The sequence below is a fragment of the Brassica rapa genome, unplaced genomic scaffold (assembly GCF_000309985.2).
Source record: "Brassica rapa cultivar Chiifu-401-42 unplaced genomic scaffold, CAAS_Brap_v3.01 Scaffold1014, whole genome shotgun sequence".
Classification (NCBI taxonomy): Eukaryota; Viridiplantae; Streptophyta; class Magnoliopsida; order Brassicales; family Brassicaceae; genus Brassica; species Brassica rapa.
In genome coordinates, this window is record NW_022610948.1 from 16,559 (window position 1) to 25,151 (window position 8,593).

Consider the following 8,593-nt stretch of genomic DNA (forward strand, 5'->3'; position numbering starts at 1 on the left):
TATGGCCAAGGAGAGTATTCGGATAAGCCGGATCCTTGTGATGGTTCTGAACCGAGAGTGATCCAGAAGTGAAGTATGATTAGCTTGAGCTCGAGTCTAGTCTTCTTTAGCCAATCTCATGGATTTAAAGGTGAATCTAGATAGATGATGAATGAATTATGAATGAGTATGCATGATTGCATATTGAATATGGTTGATTAATTAAGAATTAATCATGAATTATTTAAGGGATAATCATTGATTAATTAATGATTAATCATAGATTAATTAAAGAGTAATTATGGTTGATTGATTAAGTATTATCCCTTGATCTATATTTATATATGAAGTATTTATCTAGTCTAAATACTTAAGAATTAATAAGAATAATTCTTTGAGGTTATCCCGAACCTTAGTACTTGTTCTGCGATATGGATCAAGGTCATGAAGACACGATGATGGGGTCGCACCCTGGAGGCCGTGTAACTGCATGCAGCATTGGATGTTCTATCTTGGAATATCTGATGGAGATGATGGTTATATTTATTCCCCGTTAGGCTCGGTTAGCCTTGGTGGTTTTCCGGGTTTAGCATATATATATATATATTAAGAGTGAGTGATTGGCGGGTATCGTGGAGGTGATGTTTAAGATAGATTCACATGGATGGATTGAGAGGCCTTATAATTATATTAATTATGGAATATAATTCCACTGCATTCAAAAGGTGTCGCTTGCTCAGGATACTATTGATATGTGTTTGGGTGTGGGATTAGACTCACTGAGTAAACTAGTTACTCATGACTCATTTGATATGCAGGTAACCAGTAGATGGGAGACCTTTACTCTAGGATGGGAAGGAATGGCATTAGCCAGCGGTAGTTTTATTATCCTTGCAGTCGTTTTGATATACTTTATGTATAAGGTTTGTTGACCAAAAACCTCGAGGTTAATCTATAAGATTTTGTAAGATTCTTTTAAATTAATAAGTATATAGTGTATAAAGAATGTTTTTAAAGTACGGGTTCCAAATGATATTAGTCCTTGTCCGGACGAACCAACTATTGGGTATTACTCTTAAGGTTGTAAAGCCTCGGGTTGTACCTAATAGGATATGTGTACTTAGGCGGTTGGCCTAAGGTACCTGGATTTATTTCGGGAACTTCGGGTTAGTCATTTATGTACACATTGTGGCTTCTTGGTTTGGTTTCAGTTACGAGTGATCGGCTGTGCATGTTCTTGTTTGATTGTTGCACGCCTGATCGAGTCAGCTTATACTGAGACCAGATCGGGGGTGTCACAGGAAGGGCAACCGTACTGAGTCCAAGGACCAGCGTGCTGATATGTGTACTGATGGACAGCCACGGACGTCCTGTGTGCGCTGACGGACACACACGGACGTCCTGTGTGTGCTGACGGACACACACGGAAGTCTTGTGTGCGCTGACGGACACACACGTACGTCATGTGTGTTCTGACGGACACATACGGACGTCCTGTGTGTGCTGATGGACAGCCATGGATAGCCACAGACATCCTGTGTGTGTTGGCGGACACCCACGGACACACAAGGACACACACGGACAGCCATGGACATCCTGTGTGTGCTGAAGGACAGCCACGGACGTCCTGTGTGTGCTGGTGGACACCCACGGACGTCCTGTGTGTTCAGAACAGACAGCCCACGTGGGCCAAAATCACCCAAACTGTCCACGGGAAGGGCCAGCGTGCTGAGTCCAAGGACCAACGTGCTGATATGTGTACTGATGAACAGCCACAGACGTCCTGTGTGTGTTGACGGACACAGACGGACACACACGGACACCCACGGACAGTCTATGGTTGTCCAAAATCAGCCAAGGGAAGGACCAGCGTGCTGATATGTGTACTGATGGACAGCCACATACGTCCTGTGTGTGCTGATGGACACACATGGATGTCCTGTGTGTGCTGACTTACACACACGGACATCCTGTGCGTACTAAACAGAAAGCCCACATGGGCCAAAATCACCCGAACACTCCACGGGAAGGGCCAGCGTGCTGAGTCCAAGGACCAGCGTGCTGATATGTGTACTCATGGACAGCCACAGACGTCCTGTGTGTGCTGAGGGACACACACGGACAGCCAGAGACGTCATGTGTGTGCTGACGGACACACAAGGACGTCCTGGGTGTGCTGTCGGACACCCACAGACGTCCTGTGTGTACTGAACAGACAGCCCACGTGGGCCAAAATCATCCGACCATTCCACGGTAAGGGCCAGCGTGCTGAGTCCGAGGACCAGCGTGCTGAGTCCAAGGACCAGCGTGCTGATATGTGTACTGATGGACAGCCACGGACGTCCTGTGTGTACTGACGGTTACACACGGACACACACAAAGAGCCACAGACGTCCTGTGTGTGCTGACGGACAGCCACAGACAGCCACAGACGTCTTGTGTGTGTGCTGGCGGACACCCACGGACGTCCTGTGTGTACTGAACAGACAGCCCACGTGGGCCAAAATCACCCAAACTGTCCACGGGAAGGACCAGCGTGCTGATATGTGTACTGATGGACAGCCACGGACGTCCTGTGTGCGGTGACGGACACACAGAGACACACACGGACGTCATGTGTGTGCTGACGGACACACACGGACGTCGTGTGTGTGCTGACGGCAGCCATGGACAGCCACAGATGTCCTGTGTGTGTTGGCGGCACCCACAGACACACACGGACACACACAGACAGCCATAGACGTCCTGTGTGTGCTGACGGACAGCCATGGACATCCTGTATGTGCTGGCGGACACCCACAGACGTCCTGTGTGTTCAGTACAGACAACCCACGTGGGCCAAAATCACCCAAACAGTCAACGGGAAGGGCCAGCGTGGTGAGTCCAAGGACCAACGTGCTGATATGTGTACTGATGGACAGCCACAGAAGTCCTGTGTGTGCTGACGGACACAGATGGACACACATGGACACACACGGACACACACGGACAGCCACGGACGTCATGTGTGTGCTGGCGGACACCCACGGACGTCCTGTGTGTACTGAACAGACAGCCCACGTGGGCCAAAATCACCCAACAGTCCACGGGAAGGGTTGGCATGCTGAGTCGAAGGACCAACGTGCTGATATGTGTACTGATGGACAGCCACGGATGTCCTGTGTGTGCTGACGGACAAACACAGACACACACGGACAGCCACGGACATCCTGTGTGTGTTGACAGACACACACGGACGTCCTATGTGTGCTGACGGACACCCACAGACGTCCTGTGTGTACTGAACAGACAGCCCACGTGGGCCAAAATCTCCCGAACTGTCCACGGGAAGGATCAGCGTGCTGATATGTGTACTGATGGACAGCCACGGACGTGTTGTGTGTGCCGACGGACACACACGGACAGCCACAGATGTCCTGTGTGTGCTGACGGACAGCCACAAACAGCTACAGACGTCCTGTGTGTGCTGGTGGACACCCACGGACGTCTGTGTGTACTGAACCGACAGCCCACGTGGGCCAAAATCACCCAAACAGTCCATGGGAAGGGCCAGCGTGCTGAGTCCTAGGACCAGCGTGCTGATATGTGTAATGATGGACAGCCACAGACGTTCTGTGTGTGCTGATGGACACACACGGACAGCCACGGACGTCCTGTATGTTCTGACGGACACACACGGACATCCTGTGTGTACTGAACAGACAGCCCACGTGGGCCAAAATCACCCACGGACAACCAAAATCACCCGAGAAGCCAAAAATTAAAAAATTAATATTTTTGAAGAAAGTTTTCTGAAAGGAAACATCAAAAATATGTCAACAAAGAGTTTAGGATGTCAAGTGTTGATCAAAAGTTGCTGTAGATATTCGTTTAGACCACGAAACTCCGAACTTTGTAGCATGCTAAAGACATGGTTAGAAGCAAAAGAAAATCATGAAAATTTACCAGAAAATAGCTTTAACCATTCTTATTAAGCATGCAAAAAATTAGATTCAAATTCGAAGTATTTGGATCGAACGCATAGCTTCCGGATATCACTAAACCCCGACACGAAAAGTGTCAAGGAAAATGCAACTAAACAGCCTGCTTTCGCCAACCCGGAGATGTTGTTTGTTTGGAAGCAGTGCTGCAATGTAAAGTATAAAATGACTCTCGGCAATGGATATCTCGGCTCTCGAATCGATGAAGAACGTAGCAAAATGCCATACTTGGTGTGAATTGCAGAATCCCGTCAACCATCGAGTCTTTGAACGTAAGTTGCGCCCCAAGCCTTCTGGCCGAAGGCACGTCTGCTTGGGTGTCACAAATCGTCGTCCCCCCATCCTCTCGAGGATATGGGATGGAAGCTGATCTCATGTGTGTTACCGCACGTGGTTGGCCAAAATCCGAGCTAAGGACGCCAGGAGCATCTTGACATGCGGTGGTGAATTCAATTCTCGTCATATAGTCAGACGTTACGGTCCAAAACCTCTTGATGACCCAAAGTCCTCAACGCGACCCCAGGTCAGGCGGGATCACCCGCTGAGTTTAAGCATATCAATAAGCGGAGGAAAAGAAACTAACAGGGATTCCCTTAGTAACGGAGAGCGAACCGGGAAGGGCCCAGCTTGAAAATGGACGTCTTTGATGTTTGAATTGTAGTCTGGAGAAGCGTCCTCAGTGATGGACCGGGCCCAAGTTCCCTGGAAAGGGGTGCCAGAGAGGGTGAGAGCCCTGTCGTGCCTGGACCCTGTCGCACCACGAGGCGCTGTCTACGAGTCGGGTTGTTTGGGAATGCAGCCCAAATCGGGCGGTAAATTTTGTCCAAGGCTAAATATGGGCGAGAGACAGATTGCGAACAAGTACCGCGAGGTAAAGAAGAAAAGGACTTTGAAAAGAGAGTCAAAGAGTGCTTGAAATTGTTGGGAGGCTGGCGATTCGTCCTGGTCGGATGCGGAACAGAGCAATCCTGTACGCCGATCGATCCGGGCCGTGGACCGACACGGATTAAGGTGGTGACCTAAGACTGGGCTTTTGTTACGCCCGCGGAGACGTTGCTGCCTTTATCGTGGTCTGCAGCACGCGCCTCACGGCGTGCCTTGGCATCTGCGTCCTCAGGGCGTTGGCCTGCGGGCTCCCCATTCAACCCATCTTGAAACACGGACCAAGGAGTCTGACATATGTGCGAGTCAACGGGTGTGTAAACCTTTAAGGCGCAAGGAAGCTGATTGGCTGGATCCCTCACGGGTGCACAGCCGTACGACCTTGATCTTCTGAGAAGGGTTCGAGTGTGAGCATGCCTGTCGCGACCCGAAAGATGGGGAACTATGCCTGAGCGGGGCAAAGCCCGAGGAAACTCTGGTGGAGGGCCTCAGCAATTCTGACGTGCAAATAGTTCGTCTGACTTGGATATAGGGGCGAAAGACTAATCAAGCCATCTAGTAGCTGGTTCCCTCCGAAGTTTCCCTCAGGATAGCTGGAGCTCGGAAACGAGTTCTATCGAGTAAAGCCAATGATTAGAGGCATCGGGGATGCAATGTCCTCGACCTATTCTCAAACTTTAAATAGGTAGGACGGGGTGCCTGCTTTGTTGGGCCATCCCACGGAATCGAGAGCTCCATGTGGGCCATTTTTGGTAAGCAGAACTGGTGATGCGGGATGAACCGGAAGCCGGGTTACGGTGCCCAACTGCGCGCTAACCTAGAAACCACAAAGGGTGTTGGTCGATTAAGACAGCAGGACGGTGGTCATTGAAGTCAAAATCCGCTAAGGAGTGTGTAATAACTCACATGCCGAATCAACTAGCCCCGAAAAATGGATGGCGCTGAAGCGTGCGATCTATACCCGAACGTCGGGGCAAGAGCCAGGCCTCAATGAGTAGGAGGGCGCGGCGGTCGATGCAAAACCTAGGGCGCGAGCCCGGGCGGAGCGGCCGTCGGTGCAGATCTTGGTGGTAGTAGCAAATATTCAAATGAGAACTTTGAAGGCCGAAGAGGGGAAAGGTTCCATGTGAACGGCACTTGCACATGGGTTAGTCGATCCTAAGAGTCGGGGAAACCCGTCTGATAGCGCTTATGCACGAATTTTGAAAGGGGATTCGGTTAAAATTCCAGAACTGGGACGTGGCAGTTGACGGCAATGTTAGGAAGTCCGGAGACGTCGGCGGGAATTCCGGAAAGAGTTATCTTTTCTGTTTAACAGCTTCCCCACCCTGGAAACGGCTCAGCCGGAGGTAGGGTCCAGCGGCTGGAAGAGCACCGCACGTCGCGTGGTGTCCGGTGCATTCCCGGCGGCCCTTGAAAATCTGGAGGACCGAGTGCCGCTCACGTCCGGTCGTACTCATAACCGCATCAGGTCTTGCAACACCCCGATCCGGCCGACTAGGCCGTGATCGAAGTCTTACATCGCTCGGTCTACTTCCTGGCCGAACCTCTTAATTTTTGCCCTTTATTTATAATATCACCTAAACGCGACGGCTAACTTATATCTTAGCTAAAGACTTTCCTAGTCATTAATAGCTTAGATCCTTTCAACAGATATGCAGCGGATTATTCTCTAGTTAACCATTGGTCTAAAACCAATCTAACACTTTTCTGGTCGAATCACCTTAGCCTTGGTCAGTTTACTCAACTACCAATTAGCTTAAAGGTCAATCCTAAACCCAAACCAGTCCATACGATTCTGACGTTCCATTCCCCACAGACATAAGTAACCTTTGAGATGTCTTTTAAAGGATAAGGGTTTGCATCTGGCCTTTCTCGGCTCATGCACAATCCAAAATCCTTTTGCCTTATAGGCGATTGTACCAAGTCCATCTTCTGGACTGACAAAGCTCATTAAATCCTAAGTCAATCAACCAATCTTCCTCACATGACTTGGAACTGATGAGTCATCATATGGCCTGATCGGCCTTGGGACTTAACCCAGACAACATATATGATTTGTTCATACCAACCGATGCATTCATTAATCAAGTTAGGACCGACACCTTGAACCATCATTCACAGGTCAGGTCGTCCATACTCAACCATGATCAGATCTTACACGGCCTTCCTTGAACAATCACACTTAGGCTCAGTATCTATGGTCTACGACACATAGTACTAGCCACACACTTCGTCATGGCTCTTAGCCAATCTCGAAGCTGTCAACACCAAGGTTGATATCTAGAAGCATCACATCAATACTCTTACTCCAGCAACGTGACTATCCATACTAGTGTTCGGCCATCGAACCATCGTCATGAAACATGATCCGACCACTAGACTTCATAAGCCATCGCCTACTTGTCAGGTATTGAAATAACCGGCCTTCCATTTCCATCATGTGGGTCTACTCCCTAGATAAGGCATATGGAGCCTATCCTACTCACCAAGCCAAAGTTGATTGTAAGATATCCTACTTAGCCTTTGCGGCTAGAACCATCCAACCATAGCCGGATCAACCATAGTCCCGTCTAACCGTCTGGTTAAGATCTAGGTGCGATCGGCCAGTTATAAGTCCGGCCCAAAGCCCAAACCGGATTGCCTGGCAACCGATCAGACCTTGCTACACAACACTCCGGTTAAACTAACCTTCCGTCCGTTCGACTATGCAGCCGCGGACTGTCCACTTGGTTCGGCCTAAGCCTTGAGCCAATGGAACCGTTTGGAACTCACACCCTTTGGGAACTAGTACCCTTTGGTCACACGTGCCTCTTGGCAACTAATGACCCTTGGTAACTCGCACCCATTCAGATGTTCCAACCGTTTGACCTAACCGTCCGTATGGACTGTCTAGTCCGTGCGTGTGTCCGGCCTGTGGCCAAAGGACCACGCCTTAACCTACACAAGTCATGAACCATTGTGACTGTTTAGGGAAGGGTTGCAACCGTTCAGAACCGAACAGGACGGCCCTTATCCAATCAGATCACCAGAGGCCAGTCAGATTATGTGCGCGCCTAACTCGTCGGTTATGGACCGCGACCGCATTACTCAACCAGAACCACGGATATAACCAATCCCAACATATCAAAAGGGCCACGCCAATGTGCATGAGGAATAGAAGAAGAATTAGAAGAAAAGAATAAGAAGAATAGGACATAACCCAAACGCCCATGGCTAGACCGGTTCGGACTGTCGGATTGTCTTAGCCGATGAGTTGGTGGTTACCCCACTGACCCTATCTGACTGAACCACGGGGTTGGAATCTTTCTCCAGACCTTTCTCTATGCCTTGGGTATCCATAACCACACGGCCTCCTCTCTCCTAAACCGTTCTCCTTGTCGCAGATACTAAACCACAACAACCGAGCCTTTTCCGGCTTGGACCCTCGGTTCTTATTGGGGGATTCCTTTGTTTAGGACCTGTGTCCTTTGTCTCAGACAAAAAGAGACTGAATGAGAATGAATGAATTGATCTCTGGTCGTGCATCCTTTATATAGGCAACCAAAGGTCATGTGCGAAGGGATACAGCCCTTCGAAGCATCCTTTTGGGACAGATCTTGGCCATCGATTACAATCAACGGTCCAGATCGTACCTGTTCGGAAACGGAAGGTTCCAGACCTTATAGGCACGTCCAACCCAAACCCAGACTTGGTACCCCAAGGCCACGGCCTGCCCACAAGAGCCCAACGACTCATGGACCACTTGGCCG

At 49.6% G+C, this 8,593-nt stretch overlaps 1 non-coding gene across 1 annotated transcript; it reads left to right on the plus strand.

The window, feature by feature from the left end:
* The first annotated feature begins 4,126 nt into the window (after positions 1–4,126).
* On the plus strand, positions 4,127–4,282 carry LOC117131525. The gene has a single exon (XR_004454674.1). It is a non-coding gene; the product is annotated as a 5.8S ribosomal RNA (ribosomal RNA).
* The last annotated feature ends 4,311 nt before the right edge of the window (positions 4,283–8,593 follow it).